We start from the raw sequence: 21,860 nt of genomic DNA, 5'->3' as shown, positions 1-21,860 counted from the left end.
TTAAGTTCAACATAGCTTATTATCTTGATTATTTTTTTTAATTTTTTTATGTTTTTTTTATCAAAATATTATTCAAATTACAAATTTGAAAATAGTAAATGAAAAAACTTGAAAACGTGTATTAATACCTTCCTTTGGCTATGTTATGCTTCTCTCATGAAATGACAAATTGTAAATTCCTTCTTAATTCCTGAAATAAAGGCTCCAATAAATGTTATTATAAAACTAAAATTTGAAAACTTATCCCATTCATAATCTCTAACGTTGGCCTTTCACATTAGCAAAAAGTGTCTTAGTTGGATCGGCCTTCTCTTTTTCTTTTATGGGCAAATTTAGGGTTTTTTATACATTCACGTGGTATAATTTGAGGTATTTGTTCAGGTCATCGGATTGATTTTGAATAAAGTGTTTTGTGTCAATTAAAATCCAATATTGTGTTCAAATTGGTTTGATTGTCGAATTTTTGAACACTTCTAGCTACAATCAATTTTTGAACTTTTTTGAATAATTTTTGAATTATATCTGTATCTAATATTTCATTTGCTGAACTTGAAATTCTTTTTAAGAGAAATAATATATACAACTCTTTAAGAATATAAACAACATTAAATTCATCCTCATAAAAAAATATTTTCTATAATTTCAATGCAAATCACATCAATATTTCTACGTTTCATTTTTTATATACAACCTTAATTGTATATATGATTACCTTTAATTTCTTAATGCAATTGAGAATGTATGAGAGGGGTGGTAGAATATAAAATATATTTAAGGCTTTTTATATTAACTTAAGTTATTTATTGCCTTATTTCTTTAACATATTTTGCTTAAAAAAAGTTTAAGCAATTAATTTTTTTTTCCCTAATTTTCTTTTTTTTTTGTTAGATTTCACACACATAATAAGGTTTAATCTATAATTATATGATGGATTCAATATATATATATATATATATATATATATATATATATATATATATATATATATATATATATATATATATATATATATATATATATATATATATATCCATTGAGAAGTTGTTGAAACTGAAAAGGGTAAGAAGGATTCTACAACCTTGATTTCACTAAAATGAAAAAAAATCTATGGTCACGATTGAGCCAAAAACTCACAATTGTAAAAGTAACTATGTTACACAGAAAGGTAACTATAGAATAATTTTTAAAATGTTCTTAATTTATAACATAGTATTCCTTTTGTATATATAATAACCAAACAAAATCAAACAAAAATCCTTCTCACCCTTCTCATTTTAAAATCCGAACGTCACTATTACTGCTAGTGTGAGTAATTATTAGAACGTCACTAATGGAGGCTATCCTATATGATAACAATGGGTTTAATCATTAAATTAGCGGTTGTGTTAGTACTTAGTGCATCACGTAATACTATCGTATAAATAACAAAGAATTTAATCAGTACATTAGAGTTTGTTAGTACTTAATATATTACTAGTAGATATTATCGTATATGAAAACAATGAATTTAATCAGTACATTAGAGTATTAGTACTTAGTAAGTAACTAATGTTGTATACTATCGTATATGATAATTATAGATTTATTAATCGTACATTAGAGTTTGTGTTAGTACGTCACTACGTCATTTATTTCCCATAATTATAATTAGTGGTTTGGTAAATGTAGAAGCTGAGGATCATTCAAGGATGGATAATGTAAGGGGGAGTGGAGACCATGAGACAACACCTAATGGTGCTGTGGATGTATGTGAAGATGAAGATGCATGCAGCATTTGCCTTGAAGATTTTTCTCAATATCAACCTTTAACGGTATCCTTGCTTTTTAATTACTAGATTATTTTTGGAAAATTTTATGTGGTGATTCTGAGTTTTTGGTTTTTCTGACAAATGTTTTTTGAATTCACATGATGACCTTAAACTTTCAACTTTTTTATGTAGTAGACAAAATTTTAAGTATTTGGTTAAATTAAATATTTATTTCGACTGAATTTCAAAATATTTGGTCAATTAATGTGATCACGATGTTAGTTTTCTGAAAAAATGTCATTTCGTTGGATAAAAATATCGTAAGTGAACAAAAAAACTTGTGATACCCTAGATTTAGCTTTAAAAAGACTTGATAGACTACTCATGTCAACAAGATGCATTTTTTTTTATGAAATCCCATTTGCTCAGAACTCCACAGTTAAACGTGCTTGGTGAGGAGCAATCTTAGGATGGGTGACCTCCTGGAAAATTTTTCTAGGTGCGCACAAGTAAGGCTAAATTGCGTTGGAAAGATTTGTGTATATCCGTGGGGCCAGTTTACAGTCTCCATAGGTAGACACTGGCGGTCCGAGGGGTCAGGGTGTTACAAAACTTTACTTTTGTCTACCATGTGGAAAAATTAGAAGGTGAAGGTCACCACGTGAATTAAAAATAAGGTCTATCTGCCACGTGAAAAAAATAGAAAATTTAGGGTTCTCACATGTAATTTTTCATTTTTTTTTTGGGTAAATTAGAGGTGTTTATTTGAGTAATCATTATCATCATCATCATCCTATCCAGTGTATCCTGCTTATAGAAAAACTATGAATAGGGTCTCTTACAAAAGTAATTGTAACAATAAACATTGATTTTTTTAAAATGAATCCAATAATTCATTGATAAAAATGTCATACGACATCTACAATATAGTAACAATCGATCAAATACATAACAATTTTAATCAAACAAAATTCTATATAGAAAAAGGTAAGATCATTATAAATGAGATCTAACACTGAACTCTTCTCTCTATCACATCGTTGTTTGATATAGTCTACTTCGAAGAGGTTTTTAACTCTGGAGTTTGGTGTGGCTTTGAAATAGAGATAAGTTTCATAGAATTGATTGTATTAGCAAAACTAACAACCGTGATGACATCATATATCTTTTTATCATCGGATTGATAATAAGACTCCAAACTTTCACCATGTGAGATTTTAAAACCCAATATATGAATAGATTGAATCCAATAAATAGATATAACAACTTTGTAATATAGAAACAATAGATTTATTTGCAACTAAAAACGAAAAAACAAAAATAAAGAGATTGAAAGCTTACTATCAACCATAAAATTGATAGAAGCCTCAAAATTAATAATGAAAGCTAGAGATTTTTAGAGAGAAAAAAAGAAGCAGAGAGAAGAGAACAAGGTGGGAATAACTATAAATATTAATTAAAGTGTATAAAAAAAACACTATAGAGGCGTAATTATGAATTATACAATTGGAAAAAAAGTTAAAAAATTATCAAACAAAGTCTAAAATAAAATTTAAGAGCTAATGAATACAGATTTTTTTTTCTTTGCAACGATTGAGCAATAAAATACTACTTTTTTCATCTAAATTTATGTAAGGATTTCTAATTAACTCACTTATATGAATTTATGAGTTGGAACAATAGCATGCATGAACTAAAATTATATAGTATCTAATGAAATCAATACCGTTTGTATGATTAAGTAGGATTGAAAGATGACTCTTGTTTGCTAGTAGAAAATTGCCATAAAAATGTTACAATTGAATTGAAACAATCCAAAAAATGTTTAATGACTATTTATTTAGGATAGTAATAAATGCTATTTTATCTAATGCATATACTATAAGAGGTTCAACATTGAATTAGACCCTTAAAATTTTATTTTGTGCAATAGAGAAAAAATTTTTATAATTTAGAAAAGAAAAAAAACAATATTACTAAAGTCTATAAATTGATGATTTTGCAAGATTAGAAATGTAACAACCCGACTTACCGTTAACTGAGTAAACAGGGTCATCACGGGGTTCATTTTCCAAGAAACTGAAATCACACTTCCAAAACTTGAGTAAAGGGGTCAACGGCTGTTTAACATAACTAACTCAGCTATATCTCAAAACAAACATCTAACTAAATCACAGGATAATCATACAATTCTCTACAAGTCCGATATAACCAACACAACCAAATCAAATTTACATTTATCCAAAATTCTAATACAAAACTACAAATTCCTAAGTGCTCAGCTCAATATACATCCTTGGAACCTCTAATCACCTCCGCTAATCCATTATTCCCGAATAGTTCCGATCTGTAGACAAACTAAAAGTTGAAAACAACAGAAGGTTAGATTAAACTGAATGAGAAGTAACAATCCAAAACAACAAAACACAGTAATTCATATCATAGGTTTAAAAGCAACATCAGTTTCCTAGATCTATGTGCGCACAGGGAGTCTAGTTTGAGAGGTGCCCCATAGCTCTAAGGCTATGTCGCTCTCGGGTGAAGCTAGTCAATATCTGAATGACAATTCGCTTCAAAAACAGGGAGCAGGGAACAATGTTCCTTAACTCCGTTAATGACCAGCTTGCAAGCCCGGTCCATTGACCATATCATAATATCAAAATAAGCAGTCACAACAACATTTGTCTCAACAATTTTCAATTTCACAAGAGCTTTAGTAAAAAGTTTATTTTCAAGAATGTAGTCTGCCAGACCCTTTAAGGGACTGCTACTACTCACCAAAAACTATGCTTCAAGAAGCTAAGTCTGGTACTCTGCGATCACTAGAAGGGCTCCTCGATGATATCGCCTCCTGAAGCATAACAAATATAGCATCACAACAAAGCATATGATACTACAACTGGGTTTATATAGCTCATCGCATCTCAACTAAGAACGCACCTTAGCTCCAACTTCTATTCTAATATTTCTCATTTCAAAGATTGCGCAAGCTCTAACTCCAACCCCTAATATCATCAAATAATATATAACTTTACGTTAGGCTAGCTTATGTTCTTGTAAAGATCATTCGTCTCCAAAATTTCCTTTGTATTCCAATTCAAACACTTCTATGTTCATTTAAACTCAAAACCAAGAAACCAAACAAGATTAACAAATTATCCAGACAGAACGCAACTAATTTATCCATTCAGCTACTAATTTCCACACGAACCCTAGATACTTTCAAGAACAACCAATCAATCAACATTTAACCATTACCATAATTTAAAAAGGTTAATATTACATCCAAGAACACTGAACTAACCACAACTAAATAATTCGAATAATCTACTACTTAAATCATAATCCACACTTAAATTCTCATCATCACATAACTCACTAATAACACATTTCCCATAAGTTTTCCAATTAAGAATTCATCTAACTAACTCATATACATTCCAAGATTCAACAACATTTAGGGTTTGACACATGAATAAAAGGTTATACAAGTGAAAGTATATGAATAAGAGTACAATTATTTATAAACAGAAAAGGAAAGCAAGAAGGATTACCTTCTGTTGCAGCTACAACAAAAAAAAAAATCAGATTAAATGCTTGATTCTCGGTTTGAATTTGGTGTCTAATCAACAAGATTGAAACTCATTCTTTCCCCCCTAATTTCAGCAGAATTCAGAGGCAAGGGAGGAAGATTTCGGCTGCTATATCACTCCTTGTGGTTCGAATTCAGAAATAAGTGAGAAAGAAGGATCAATTAGTCATAATTTATACAAACAACCAAGAATGTAGAAGAATCGATCATTGGGAAAATCAACTGATTTTTTCGCAGCTCAAATCCTTCAAAGATCCGAGGAAGAAGAGGATTGAGGAGTAATGCGCGTTGTCTTCGATTATGCCGGTGAGAATGACTCCATGGATTCAGATTTGAAGCATGGAAAGAATTAAGGGTTTAATGTAAATGTCGGGTTTAGGATTTTAAAGTAAGGGAGAAGAAAGAAGAAGGTCAATGCCGGGTTTTTTTTTATTATTAAAAAAAAAAGAAGGAAAAAAAGAGAAATTAATTGGGAATATTTTTTGTCATGCGTATTTAAGATCATTCTCGCACTGATAATACTCTTAAACTTACTCGCCTTAAAATATTAATTTCCCAAATGTTACATTCTACCCAACTTGAATGAACTTCGTCCTCGAAGTTAAACTAAGTCTCAAGCATATACTCAAATATCTAGCTAACATACATATCGTAAACCTATGTCGCCCAATGTCTCATACTTTATGCATTGTAAGAATCTATATTACTCGTACTAACTATGTGAACTAACCAAAATTTTATGGCTTAACATCGTTAAAACTTAGAATGAAGTTTGTCCTCGAACTTAGCTCACTAAGACTAAGGAGATGCAATAGCTATAAAACAATAATCGCGTCTCATGGCATCTTCTGCCTCCCACGTGGCTTCTTCGGTAACGTGATTAGACCATAGCACCTTCACAAGCGCTACACTACACCGATGTGTATCACGCGTCTTCCAATCTAGGATCTGAATGGGAGTCTCCTCATACTGTAAGGTGTCATCTAAGGTCTACTGCTCAGGCCGAAGAATGTGTGAATCATCCCTGATGTACTGTCTCAGCTGGGATACGTGAAACACATCAAGCACTCGATCAATAGACGCAGGTAACTCAAGTTGATACGCTACCTTGCCTATGCGCTCAAGGATCTCGTGAGGTCCAATGAATCATGGACTGAGCTTACCCTTCGTCCCAAACCTCATCACACCTCTAGTTGGTGAAACTCGAAGAAAGACTTTATCTCCAACTTGAAACTCAAGAGATCGACGTCGTTGATCTCCATAACCCTTTTGCCTATCCTAAGCTGCTTTCATCCTCTTGAGTATCAACTGAAATTGCTCGATCATCTCCTGAATCAAAGGCGGTCCCAAAGCTACCGTATCCGAAATATCATCCCAACATACGGGACTATGAGAACTACGACCATAAAGTGCCTCAAATGGTGCCATCCCGATACTCGAATGATAGCTGTTATTGTACGAGAACTCTATCATATCCAACTTATCGTCCCATGAACCACCAAAATCTAAGACACGAGCTCGTAACATATCCTCGAGCGTCTGTATAGTCTGCTCTATCTATCCGTCTGTAGCTGGCTGAAACGTTGTGCTCATTCTCAATTTAGTACCCAAAGAATCCTGTAGCTTTTGCCAAAAGTTAGACAAAAACATAGAATCTCTATCTGAAACTATGTCTCATGGGACTCCGTGATGTCTCACCACTTGCTGTCGATAAGCTAAACCCAACTGATGCTTGTTCCAAGTATCCTTCATCGGAATAAAATGCGCCGATTTGGTCAATCGATCAACTATGACCCAGATCATATTATTGCCCTTCGTGGTCCTCGGTAGCCCACACATAAAATCCATAGATATCGATTCCCTTTTCCATTCGAGTATGAACAATGAGTGAAGCGAACCTTGAGGTCGCCGATGATCTATCTTGACCTTTTGGCAGGTCAGGCATTTGGCAACAAAATTAGCAACATCCTTTTTCATACCATGCCAGCAAAACGTTCTCCTGAGGTCTTGGTACAACTTGTCAGTGCCCGGATGTATGGAAAAACATGAACTATGCGCCTCTTTAAGAATGCGAATACATAAGTCTGAGTCGTTAGGCACGCACCATCTATCATCGTATCGCAAACTGCCATCCTAATGTATGCTAAAATGTGGGTCAGTTGTTTCTACCACTAGAGAAGCCTTCTCAATCAGATGTATATCTTCAATCTGTTTCATCCTTATCTCCTCAAACAAATCAAATGTCACCTCCATCATTGACGCCACTGCCCCATGCTCTACTATGTCGATACCCATTTCCTCAATTTCCTCTCTTAAACGTACTCTAGCCAAGGCATTACACAAACCATGCACAGTTTTCTAGGCTCAAAGCATCAGCAACGACATTAGCTTTCCTCTCATGATATTGGATCTCTAAGTCATAGTCTGAAATCAGCTCTAGCCATCGTCGTTGCCTCATATTCAACTCCCTTTGGGTGAATATGTACTTCAGGCTCTTGTAATCAGACAAGACCTTAAAATTAGTACCATACAGATAGTGTCTCCATATCTTTAGAGCAAAGACTACCGCAGCTAACTCCATATCATGCGTCAAATAGTTGATCTCAAGGATCTTTAGTTGTCGTGAAGCATACGCAATGACGCGCCCATTCTGCATCAACACACACCCCAAACCATTTTTCGACGCATCAGTGTACATCTCGAACTCTGATTCTCCATCTGGTAGTGCTAAGATAGGTGCGGTAGTGAGTCGTGTCTTCAAAATCCTAAAAGTTTCATCGCACTGATCATCCCAAATAAACCGTATATATTTTCTGGTCAACCGAGTTAACGGTCGCACAATCTTGAAAAAGTCGCGTACAAACCTCCGATAATACCCCACCATACCTAAGAAACTTCGAACTTCAGACGCGTTCTTCAGTATGGCCCAAGTCGAGATCGCCTCCACCTTCGCCGAATCTACCGATATACCTTCACTAGACACTATATGCCCAAGAAAAGAAACCTTGCGTAGCCAAAATTCGCACTTTGTGAATTTGGTATACAACTTATGCTCTCTCAAAGTCTGTAATACGACTCTTAAATGTTCGGCATGTTGATCCTCATCTTTAGAATAAACTAAGATTTCGTCGATGAAAACTACAACGAACTGGTCAAGATACGGGGTAAAGATGTTATTCATGAGAGCCATGAACGCCGCTGGTGCATTGGTCAAACCAAAGGGCATGACCGTAAACTCATTATGCCCATATCGTGTCCTGAAGGCTATCTTAGGAATACCCTCTAGCGAGATGTTCAACTGATGATAGCCAGACCTCTAATCGATCTTAGAGAACATCGATGCACCTCTGAGCTGATCGAACAGGTCATCAGTCCTAGGAAGCGGATATTTGTTCTTCACGGTCGCACAATTGAGCTCTCGATAATCTACACATAGTCTAAAAGTCTCATCTTTCTTCTTGATGAAGAGAACGGGTGCGCCCCAACGAGACACGCTTGGGCGTATATAACCCTTATCTAACAACTCTTGCAATTGCACCTTTAACTCTGTTGTCTCTCTAGGTGCCATGCGATAGGGAGCCTTCGATATAGGACTCGTGCCCGGTACAAGATCAATCGTCAGATCAACTGCTCTCGGAGGTGGTAATCCAGGTATCTCAGAAGGAAAGACATCCTCGAACTCACATACTACACGTATTTCTCCTATCTCGAGTGTGCTCATCGTCATGTCTACCACATGACATAGAATCATTGGGTAATTCCTTCTCAAATATGTTTTCAGCTTGATAACAGATATGATCAAAATTATCATATCTATAATAAAAAAAATTAATTTAAAATTTTAAATAAAAACTATTATATCTATCATAAATTATTAAGAGATAAATTTCAGAAACTGGATTATGACCTAAATAGATCCGAGTTTATACTAACCCCTAATTTTATTCATCCCTCATTGAGGTTTAGAGATGGAACTATAGCCTTTGTATGAAAATCTCTATTTCTTGCAGATTTGATTAATGTTACGATTTAATTTCCCTTGGCTTTTCCTAACAATAAATAATTACAATTGCTACAATATTTTGTGCATTTTCAGGTAACTAGTTGCAAGCATGAGTTTCACCTTCATTGCATCCTTGAATGGTAAATACTTTTTATCATTCATTCATTAATACTTCCTCCTATTCACTTTTATTATTCTTTTAATTTTTTTAATAGTATTTATCCATCATTTATAATTTGCATTTTATTGTTTCCTATAAGCTATAATATAGTTAAATATAATCTTTTTTATTTTATTTTAATGTAAATTCTATCAATTTTAGTCCAATACGATTTAAAATATTCAGGATTTAACATATACATTGGTAGAACCAAGACAAAGTTTATTACTGTTTCGGTAATGAAACGTGGAAGTGGAAAACACTTGAGATAATGTAAGCGGAAGCGTTATCCGGAGCGGCGATTCGTGGAAGGAAGCGGCTTGAATTTCTGCAAAACAACACGTTAGCCTTGTACGGGGGGTGATCTCCCGGAAAACCCCTCCGACGCTCAAGTTAGACGGTAATGTGTGATTATTGAATAGACGATTATAAACTGAATGCAAGAATTAAGATATCGAGGTTGATATTGCTTATATTTTGGTAGGCTAATGAAATGGAGTGTGAGTAAGGAGACTAAGAGGATTATTTTCAGATGATCTCTTCCTTTTTGATACTGGCCTCTATTTATAGTGGTGAAGGAGGAAGTTACTTCAGAGAGGAGAGGTTGAAGATCATGGGAGCAGTGGGCAGTTGTTATCCACGGAAGAAGGATAACCAAGCATTAAGGGGGAGTGGGAAGTTAGGTCAAATAGGAGCTTATTTGTCTGGAAGAAGTTAGGGCTTTGTATGGGTTATTTGTTTATGGGCCAATTGAAAAGATGGGAGAATCCAGAAAGGCCCATTGACTAAAAGTGAAGGTCAATCCAGAAGGTCAAAGGTCATTAAGGTAAAATGACATTAATAATTTAAATAAATAAATAAATGATACCATGACATTTAGCCCCACGCATGAAGGATGATGTGAGGAAATAGCCCCAACGATCGGAAACATCTTCCTTTATGCGGAAAAAATACGTGTCCGTCGGACTTGGTTTAATGAAGAAACATGATCGTAGAGAATACTCGAAAGCCCATGAGGCGTAATAAGTCCACAATTTGGCAGACCTTCTGACGGATTATGAAAATTTGGCTCGTAAGCTTCGAATCGACAGTTCACACGTCGAATTCCGAGTTATAACGAAAAAGTTATGACCATTTCAAAATAGCCATGCAAAACGCCTTGAATCCAAGAGACAACCAAACAAATCGAGCCGCGGCTCATGGCACACCGCGGAGTAGCCCCAGTCATATGTACTATGCTGCAGCAAAAATGCAGGTGGGAGGGTTTGATATTGCGACCTCTGGAATAGCGTGCAGTACTCAGAACCAACTGAGACAACTATCCACTTGTGTAACATATTGCGCGAATGTTTTATAATTTGATGCCTCCAGTCCAGCTTTTAATACTTGGATGCCGTGACTATTCTCAATACTTAGAATATTTTCGAGATTGTACCCACGTAATGGGGTCCGACTTGTCGACCTTGCGGTCCACACGAAGAAGTTTACATGATATTTCGGAGTATATTGTACCCGAAGACGCGGCTTGTAGCGTGTTGCGGGATTGCCTTAGCCATCGATATTCAGTAGCAAAAATGTTGGCAAGAAGTTTCGAAGCCACAACCTCCAATACACAAGGCAACACTTCAAACCAACTGAGACAACTAGCTCCTTGTGTGGCATATCGCACGGCTTCAAATATCAATACTCCTAGCTCAGCTTCCACTATCACCATGCCGCGGGAATTGCAACACTTTGAATATTTTTTAAATTTTGGAACAAGATAGCCCCCAAAGGGGGTCCGACTTGTCTACTACGCGGATCACATTAATTTTTTCTTTTTATAAAAATAAATCCGAGGGGAAAATGAATAAAGTAGCTAAAGCCGTGGATGTTTATAATGTCGCGGAGTATATTAGTCAGCGGCAAAAGTGCAAATAGGAGGGTTTGATCCTGCGACCTCCAATACTATGTGTGGCACTTGGAACCGGCTGAGTCAGCTGCTTGCTCATGCAATATTTCCCGCGGATTTATTGTTTATCGATGGCCTCAGAAAAACTGCTCCCATGCCGCGGAAATCTAATGACTTTGAATATTTTTTAGAGTTTGACCCACATAAGGGGTCCGACTTATCTACCTTGCGGTCAGCATAGTACTCTTATTTTTAATTTTCCTTCCTATTATATCTCATCCCGTGGAGTCTTAAGGGCACAAAATCTCGCAGCATAGATATGTCTAAAAGCCGGAGTAATAAAGCACTTGAGAAATTGATGACGCGGCTTGGTCTTTTCTCAGAATACTTCCGCGCCTTCGATTTAACAATGACACGTACTAATAATCCGCGCCTTTAACTGTACGGTCAACATGAAAATCCTTCCACACTTTGAATATGTCAAGAATGGTTGGGAGCACTTGGGGGTCCGACTTATCGATATCACGGATTAATAAGAATGCTTTGAAAAATTGGAAGTTGCTCATATGACGCTAAGGAGGATGACGCGGCTTCGTTATATTCCGCGGCTATCTTGGATGACGCGGAATAAGGATTCACCAGATTTATAAGTCGGACGGTAGAATGGGTAATCTTCATACTTAGAATTTTTTATATTTCCTTTGGAGTGTAATTTAGGGTCCGACTTATCGACTCTACGACGTCGATAGGAAATTTGATAACTTAGAGAAATTATCAATATTTTCACACTTTGGGTGTCCGAATTATCAACATCGCGAAACAATAAAAATACTCGCAATTTTTCTTCGTCTTAACAAGCCCCTTATTCTTCTATAACGCGGAATGAGCACAAAGGTCCGTGTCTTCGATCATACGGAAATATGAGAATTCTCCCACACTTAGAATTTTTGCACCATAATTGGGGGCATTTAGGAGTCCGACTTATCGACTCTACGGACACCTTCCACAATGAGTACGGATTTATTGGAACTTTGAAAAATTGGAAGCTGATCATGTAGGGGTTTGTAACGATGAGGAGGATGACGCGGCTTCATTTTTATTCCGCGGCTATCACGAGTGACGCGGAAAAAGATCCGCCACATCTATAAGTCAGATGGTAGAATGAACAATCCTCATCATACTTAGATTTTTCCCAACGTTTTTACCTTTTAGGGTCTAAATTAGGGTCCGACTTATCGACTCTCCAGCTTCATGAGGAAGCTTGATAACTTAGAAAAAAATTTCCATATTTCCCCCTCATTGGGGGGTCCGACTTATCCATGATACGGATATCTTCCACAATAATTTTTCATGCCTTATAAGAATTGTAGGGCAACCCCAAGGCAAGTGAACTCAGCTATATAGAACATTGCCGCGGAATAAATAATACCTGCATGGACTCATTGTGGAATTTTCATAACTTAGAAAAATTGCAAGAAAGTTGGTCATATACAGATCCCGACTTATAGACTCTGCAGACACAACCGATATTCTCGAAGTTCTATAGCCACCGTGGCTCCTTCGTGATATCTTCCGCAAGTTTTAAAGATTCAATTCAAAAGCCTCAACTACTTTTTGCAATTGTCGGGCACTTCGTGGAAAATAGAATACTTCCGCGGATGTGTGGTGAACGCTTCCGTTAGCAAATATAGGGGGCCCGATTTGTCGACTTCACGGATTGGGTGTATTGGTGCCTACCATGTTGGTCGCGACTTAGATCAGCGCTTGAAGGAATTGTGATAAAGTTCAACGTTAACGAGGATGACGTGACCTCAACACATTCCACAGCTAGTATGGATGATCCGGCAACTGAGCAGTCACGTCTATAAGTCGGACGAATTATGAGCAATCCCTTCATACTTGGATTTATCCCAAGGTTCTTAGCTTTTAAGACCTATTTTGGGATCCGACTTTACAAATGCCACTGATTTCTGCCGAGTCTATGGAAAACACTGATTTTAACAAGATTTGCAATAAGGAAGTTCAGTAGGCGTCGGATACTTGATAACTTAAGGCTGTGTTAAAGGATGTCGAGTACGTCCGACAACTCTTCATTTTGAAGACTAGATAATTATGAGAAAGTAGAATATAACACTGAATAATTGGAAACGTTGGATATTGACGTTGGATGATGAATAAAATGTTGAAACTTCTGTTATATTGAAATTGAAATTGTGACGGACAAACGATTGTAACTGATGAATGAGAGCTATTGTCTAATTCGACTAACGCTGCTTTTAGTTGAAATTGAGACAGATGAATGAGGGCTATTGTCCATCTATACTCATGACGGAAGGAGACTTTTCTCCCCTTCCTCTTTTAGAAGGGATGACGGAAGTTCCTCGTTTCATGGTGTTGATGAGGCATTGGCGGGCCATTACCTGGTCTCCCTTGAGGATGCCCACTTGTCTGTCGTCCTGCTCAAACTGTAACAAGAGTTGGTGAGGGAAGATTGCCGCTTTGATCTTATTGATGAGTGGGAGTCCCAAGATGGCGTTGTAGGGGAACATCAGATCTACCACTGTGAATCGCACGGGCATTGTTCTGCTTCCGCTTCTTTCCCCTACTCGCACAGGGAGTATGATTGTTCCCATTGGAATGACTTGGTTTCCTCCAAACCCAATCAAAGGTTTATCAAGGGGTTGCAGGTGCTTTTCTTCGAATTTTATTTTTCTTAGGCATTCCATCGTTATAAGATCGGCTGTGCTTCCGGTATCCACCAATACTCGCCTCACCATCATTTGCCCAATCTTGATGGTAACCACTAAAGGATCAGTGTGTGGTTGTTGCAACGGTTGGGAAGTAGTGGCATCAAATCTCATGATCGGCCCACTTGAGGTGGTTTTTGGGGGTCCTTTGAACAGAGTATGGACGCTGTCTTTTGCGGCGCGGATTGTAGGATATTCCTCGGTGTAGCCGCTAAAAATCATATTGATGGTTCCTTGTGTGTTGGAACTTTCGCGCCTAGCCTCGTTTCTTTTCTGGTTCCAAGTCCTTTTTTCCACGTCGCCTCTCGTGCCATAGACTTCTCGATTGATGAACCTTGATAGCTCCCCCTCGTCGGCTAGCTGATGTAGGATACGCTTGAGTTCGCGACATTGGGCCAAAGTGTGGCCGTGTTTTTGGTAATCACACCACAGATTGTAGTTGCGTCGATCGGAAGGGGTGGTAGTAGGAGGTGGAGTTGGCAACTCATCCCGGATGGCGAAGAATATGTCCTTTCTGTTCCGGTTGAACATCGAATCGTTACCTCCATCTAGCAAATTCCGCGTCCTGGACTCCTCTTTAGCGACATATACATGTCTGGATCGTGGAGGTTCCATGTCTGAGGGAGGTTTTGGACGACGCAGCGCATGTTCCTCTCTGTTCCTTTAGGAATGATTGGAGGATATTGGATCCTTTTTTTCTGACCTTCGTTTTTTGGGGTCATGTGCCTGACATATCTCGGAAGCCGTGATGTAGTTTTGACACTGCTTCATGGCCTCCGCGTATGTCTTCACTTGACTCTCGACCAACTGGAACTTGAGCCTTTGAGCCTTCATTCCGTTGATTAGGGCGTTTAAGGAGACTGATTCTTCCAAATCTATTACCTCCAGCACTGCCTCGTGGAATTTCCTCAGATACGATGATATGGATTCCCCTTCCAGTTGCGTTATGCTAAGCAAATGGAAGTTTGATTTCTCCTGCCTTCTGGATGCCACAAAGTGACCCAGGAATTTGCTCTCTAATTGGGCAAAGGTGTGGATACTTCTTCCTGGAAGAGAGGTGTACCACGTCAAGGCTACTCCTGTGAGAGTAGTTGGGAAGAATTTGCACCACAATGCTGGGTTGGTGGTGTACAGCAACATCAAGTTTTTGTATGCCATCAAGTGTTCCTCGGGCAGGATGTTCCCTCGAAGGCCGCCATATTTGAGATCTTTATTTTCCCGGGGTTGGGAGTATTTATCTCCGGAGCCAGCGGAGAGATTATTGGCATAAGATTTTCGGGGAGGCTACTCTTGCCGGTCTCATTCCGCGGCATTATGATGGGGCTGGTGGGATGGCTAGATCCCGTGAGTTGCGCTTTCTTCCTTTCTTCCCTTCTTTTGTCCACCAATGATTGGACACTTTCGAACGCCCTCTGCTTCTTGTTTTCCAGGTAAGTACGGGCATCTCGAGAGGCAGTTTTGGATTCCCCGTTTTGGGATTCGCTTCTGTTGAGGCTTGTATGTGTCCTCGATCTTTCCCTTCTTTTCTTATTTCTTCTGCTGGAACGTGACATCCCCGAGTTCCTATCCTGAGATTCATGAGATTTCGGTATCTCGTTATGGGGTTTGATTCGTTCCTGCAGATTCTTTATTTGCTCCGCCATGTCTTCCAATACTCGTTGCTGAGCAGGGTTATTATTTATGACGGCGCAGAGTTGTTCGGAGAAGGCGGCAGTGAGGTTTCGTGCTAGCATGTCCAGATCACGGCGAGTCACGGCTTGATTGTTAGCGTGACCCGCTAAAGTGTCTGTATCTGTGCTGTGCACGGTCGCGGTTTGTGTTGGATTTCTTTTGGGAGCCATAGCTTTTTGTTCACTCCCCACAGACGGCGCCAAACTGTTTCGGTAATGAAACGTGGAAGTGGAAAACACTTGAGATAATGTAAGCGGAAGCGTTATCCGGAACGGCGATTCGTGGAAAGAAGCAGCTTGAATTTCTGCAAAACAACACGTTAGCCTTGTCCGGGGGGTGATCTCCCGGAAAACCCCTCCGACGCTCAAGTTAGAACGGTAATGTGTGATTATTGAATAGACGATTATAAACTGAATGCAAGAATTAAGATATCGAGGTTGATATTGCTTATATTTTGGTAGGCTAATGAAATGGAGTGTAAGTAAGGAGACTAAGAGGATTATTTTTAGATAATCTCTTCCTTTCTGATATTGGCCTCTATTTATAGTGGTGAAGGAGGAAGTTACTTCAGAGAGGAGAGGTTGAAGATCATGGGAGCAGTGGGCAGTTGTTATCCACGGAAGAAGGATAACCAAGCATTGAGGGGGAGTGGGAAGTTAGGTCAAATAGGAGGTTATTTGTTTGGAAGGAGTTAGGGCTTTGTATGGGTTATTTGTTTATGGGCCAATTAAAGAGATGGGAGAATCCAGAAAGGCCCATTGACTAAAAGTGAAGGTCAATCCAGAAGGTCAAAGGTCATTAAGGTAAAATGACATTAATAATTTAAATAAATAAATAAATGATACCATGACAATTACCCAACATTCTATTATTAATCTTACCAAACATTTTATTCATTCCATTCATTCCATATGGTTTGTTATTATAAGTATCTAAGCACTCAATGGAAGATTATCTATAAAATTACAGAGCTTAACACTACGTTTGGATAGCAAATTAGGAGAGGAAAAATAAGAAGGAAAAGGAAAGGAAAGGGAAGGGAAGGAAGGAAAAGGAAGAGGAGGGATAAAGAAGAAGAGTGTATCTTATTTGTTTAGAAAGGGAAGAGAAAAGGAAGGAAAACAAGTGTTTTCTCTCCAAATCTTACCACCTTAGAAGAAATTATATACTTAACAAAATATGTTCATGTTTTTTCCCTCCAAACCTCTCCCCTCCAAATTCCTTCCCTTATTTTTTTGTTATCCAAACGAAAATTTTCATCCTTTTAAATGCTTTTCCTTCCTTTTCCTCCAATTATCTCTATCCAAACATAGTGAAAGACAAAGTTTATTATGCAAAGTGAAAATATGTTGTCTAGTTATATTATACATATTACAATCATGTCATTATAAGGTTGAAATTAATGTTGAACTATATTTGTACACTTTTGATGGTTGGCCATAACGAGAGTGGATGCAAAGCTTAAAGGTTCTAAAATATGTTGGTTATCATAGCTTGAAAGTTTATTGATGAAGCAAGATCATTTGCAAACAGTAAATGCTTTTGAACATAAAACTAATGCAAACTTGAAATAATAATACAAACATTTAAGACGATTTACTGTTAATGCATTTGCCATCTCAAATAGTGTATTCATTATGTGTCCAATGAATAGAAGGGCTAAAGCTCAATACAACTTTAAAAAAATTAAATCAATGGACCATTTGTGTGACGAACTAAGAATGTATTGTCGTCATCATCATAATTCAATATCTCGCTCAAAAACAGGGTTTGGGTGAGGAAAGATGACAGACAATACATACCCATACTTTCCGCAAAGAGAGGACTAGAGGAATGTGGTCAATTTTACCTCCACAAATTAAGAGCCCTGTATAAGAAGTAATATAAGTGACCACTCAAGAGTAAGACAACCTGCAAAAAACAAAAGTGACAAAACTAGGCCTGAAACAATATAAAAAATACGATGAGTAAATACAAAAACTAAACGGAACGAGTATGAAGCAATTAGCCACTAAGGCAAGAAGGCATCTAAAGAAACTATTAGTAGTCTGAAATATACATCTGACATCTCCAACTATTCCTATCCCTACTTAGGTCCGCGGAGATGTGTAGCTCACTTAAGTCGTTCTTAATTTGCTCAACCCACGTTCTCTTAGATCTTCCTCGACTTCACTTACGCTCCAATATGATGCTATCTATCTTTCTATCGGGAGAGCCGATTGTATTTCTTTACATATGTCCAAATCATGTTAAACTTTTTTCACGCATCATAGCAGGTAATGAGGCAACGCCTAACCTCTTTCTAAATTCATGATTCTTAATTTTATCCAATTATATGTGGTAAGGAGAGAATTTCAGAGACTCAGCTAATAGCTTATCTCACATACAAAATACAACAAATGAAGACATATATAGGCAAGGTAGGGCTAGGACACGAATTATATGAACATAGCAATTGGCAGAAACATCTATGGGGTTGCACATTGATCTACTTCTTCACGTACGTGTTGGCAAATTGACCAATTGTGTTGGCAATTTTTTTTAATAGCGTATTAAGAATATAACGATGCAATAAAAGTTTAAATTTTTTTTATAACCATAATTATAAAGACTAAGACTAATTTGAGTGTGATCTACGTGCCAAAGGAGCTCAAATTGCCCAATGTGTTGGCAAACAATCAACCTTAAAGATGCATCAAGGTTTTCTTTGCTCTTTCGTTTTGCTACATTTAATTTAAAAAGCTTTTGAAATAGCAATAGTTTTATTGATTTGACACTTTATTTAATGAATGCATGTTCTACATGTTGGAACAGTCAACAATTGTTGGAAGCTATAGAACATAAGAGGAATCTGCAGAAAAACTTATCAAGAAACCCAACTACATTTTATCAATTGCCTGTGTGTATTCTACCATCCTTATCTGCTGCTTTCCTTAATTTCTCATGAAGGGTGGTTGAGATTCGAATCCGTGATCTCGTCACGTTGGCTTTTAATATCATGTGAAGGAACCAACTTAACCAAAAGCTTATAGGCATCTCAATTATATTAAATTACATAGTATATGTCAAGTGTTTAAAGATACAAATTAAAATTGTTAGAAAAATATCATAATTTTTAAAATTACACGATACCACTAAAAAAATTTGTCGATCTTTGCTCTGCATACATCATGAATAATTTTATCAATATTGCAGTTGCCACTAGACGTTAGAGAAGTTGACCTTGAGGAGCATATATTTTAGCATTTGGGTACTATCGCTGTTATGCGAAGAAGGCATTATATATATCAAAGAGAAGCTCAAAAGGACAGGTTGTATTCATAACACGCACTTGACAATTGCGACAGTGTTTGCGACCATAAAATTACAATGACATTTGTTCGTCGCAATTGTTTGACAATTGCGACAATTTTTGCGATGGAATTTGAGTTCGTCGCGTGTTTTATAATGTTGTGATTGTGACGACAACAATGTCTTCACAGTCATTTAAGCTAGCGGCGGACACGTTCGTCCTCAAATTTGTCGCATATTCCATTAGCATTATGGCGACGACAAGGTTCGTCACAAGGTCCATTACATTTTTGAATTTCAAATTTGCAACAAAGTTGTTTCTTGCGACATTTTTTGCAAGGAAAATCGCTGACGATATTTAAACATTCTTTTGTAGTGCACAACGACATATCACAACATTCCATTACTGCATTATCCCAATGCATTAAGTGGCTTTTAAAATGGATTTGAGAGGTCGAATGTACGCATTCTTACATTTCATCATTGTTTCTGATTGACTCTTGATAACAAACATTATATGCAACTTTATATAAACAAGAAATACATAAGATTTAATAAGTCATTTTACTATACATAGTTTATTTTTATTATCTGAAACCAAGTAGCTATACATTGTTGAACCCATCTATATTGTATTCATAAGAAATCATAATCGTTAATTCTTAGTCAAACATGTACTCCTCTGTACTTCAGTTTGCTACTTAGGATATTAACTCAAATATTAGAGAGAAATTTATTGATTGGGAAGAGCAAATATATAAGAAATTCGAGGGCGAGAATCAAGTGGTAATGACCATTTTGAAAAAAAAAAAGATAAATGTGGCAAATTAAGTGACTCTGAGGCGAAGTTGTAGCATTCTAATTTCCCAGCCCCTCGGACCGCTGGTGACTATTTATGGAGACTGTACACTAGCCTCACAAATCAACACTAGTCTTTCCGGCACACTTTGGCCTCACTCGTGCGCACCCAGAAAACTTTCTAAGAGGTCACCCATCCTAAAATTGCTCCATACCAAGCACGGTTAACTGTGGAGTTCTTAGCAAATGGGCTCCCTAGAAAAGAAGATGCACCTTGTTGATATGAATAGTCTATCAATCATTTTTCAAGCTAAATACAAGTTATTACACAAGTAATATCCCCTTATGTACTAATGTGAAGGATTGTTCTTTTATGTGATGATCTATTGATCTTATTTTGTAGTTTTTCTAGTCAATCTGCATCAACAAGTCAGAATGGAGGAGAACCATCAGATATACAATCACTCTCAGAATCTGTAAGATCCCGCATTAATCTCTGGTCTACAAGGTATATTTATACGATGATGCCCGTAAAAGTCTTAAATGAATTGGGTCCACAAAAATTTATTATGCACTTTTCTATTTAAACACTAGAATTAAGTGATTTAAGTTAAAAATAAATGAATATTAGGAAAGACACACATTTTAGATCAAGTTTATATAAGGCTTAAAAAGAATTCGGATCATTTACTTATATTCATAACAATGAGCTATTCTTTTTGAGAGACCATCTCTAGGTCAAACGAACTTATAAGGAGCCTATATTCGTCATGCGTACATAAAGATGCTGGAAAATGACAAATGTCATCTTTAGGGAGTCTTGGCAAATTAAATTGTTTTAGTGGATGATAGTTGTTTATATAAAAATATTTATCTAATTTAGAATTAAAATTTTTTTTTAATTAGGGCTAAATTAGGTGAAATATTTATATAATTTATCATAGCAATTCTATATATCTACCTAGAATTTAATGTATTTAATTAAATGAAAAAGTAATGTTTTCGATAAATAATTTAAATAAAAATCAGTATTTAATTTTTGCTTAAAAAAAGTCATGTATTTGATAAGTTTAATCACGATAATATATATTTTTATATATTTGATACTCATAAGTTCGTGCATTGCACAGGTTTCTACACTAATATAATATATATGAGATAGACTATTTAACCTATAAATGAAGCGCATATTTCATGAGACCTATCATACAATAATTTGTACATAATAATTTATCAGATGCTAATGATTGCAAAGCTAATTATATATTGTTTGTAAAGGTATAGGGAGTCTATTTATAGAAACACTAGAGGTTGGAAGGAGATGTTACTTTGCTCAAAGCACATCCATGGCGAACCTTAGTGCTGAAGTACGCAGAGAGGTGAATAATGGGATTGCTGGTGTTTCTCGTACGATGGAAGGACTTGATATTAGACTCAATAATCTATCTAATCATGCCTATCAATCAACTCATCAAGTTTGCAACAATAATACAATTCAAAACTCACAAGAGTGAATGCCCATATGAGACCTCCTTAATCCTTATGTATTATATTGTTGCCATTTATGAAATGTTTTGGCTTGTGTTGTGATGTATATTTATAGTAGTGTAAGAATTTTAAAGATGAACTAGGTTTCACAATCATTGTCGTCTCGTTTATTTTTTAGCCCCAATGCGAACATAAAAAGGGCCATTAAAAACTTAAGACGTGATAAATAATACTTTGTAATATTTATTTTGTTTTTTTATTGATGATATTTTAAGTACTTTATAGAAAAGATTATAAAAAAATGTATATATCCAAGGGTGCAAAAGACACGCAAATTAATCGGCCTAATAGATCACTTTAAAATTAGTTCATTTCACTTTAAAAATTTAAGATCATCTCATCATGAGAAAGACTCATATATTTAGTTCATTTTACTAATTAATCACTTTAAAATTATAAATCATTCTAATA

At 36.4% G+C, this 21,860-nt stretch overlaps 1 pseudogene; it reads left to right on the top strand.

Moving 5' to 3' along the window:
* Positions 1-1,688: 1,688 nt before the first annotated feature.
* Positions 1,689-21,415, top strand: LOC130803690 (E3 ubiquitin-protein ligase RHF2A-like; annotated as a pseudogene).
* The last annotated feature ends 445 nt before the right edge of the window (positions 21,416-21,860 follow it).

The sequence above is a fragment of the Amaranthus tricolor genome, chromosome 17 (assembly GCF_026212465.1).
Source record: "Amaranthus tricolor cultivar Red isolate AtriRed21 chromosome 17, ASM2621246v1, whole genome shotgun sequence".
In the NCBI taxonomy this organism is placed as follows: domain Eukaryota; kingdom Viridiplantae; phylum Streptophyta; class Magnoliopsida; order Caryophyllales; family Amaranthaceae; genus Amaranthus; species Amaranthus tricolor.
The sequence above is the reverse complement of the archived record's forward strand: the minus strand, read 5'-3'. Positions and strand labels throughout refer to the sequence as shown.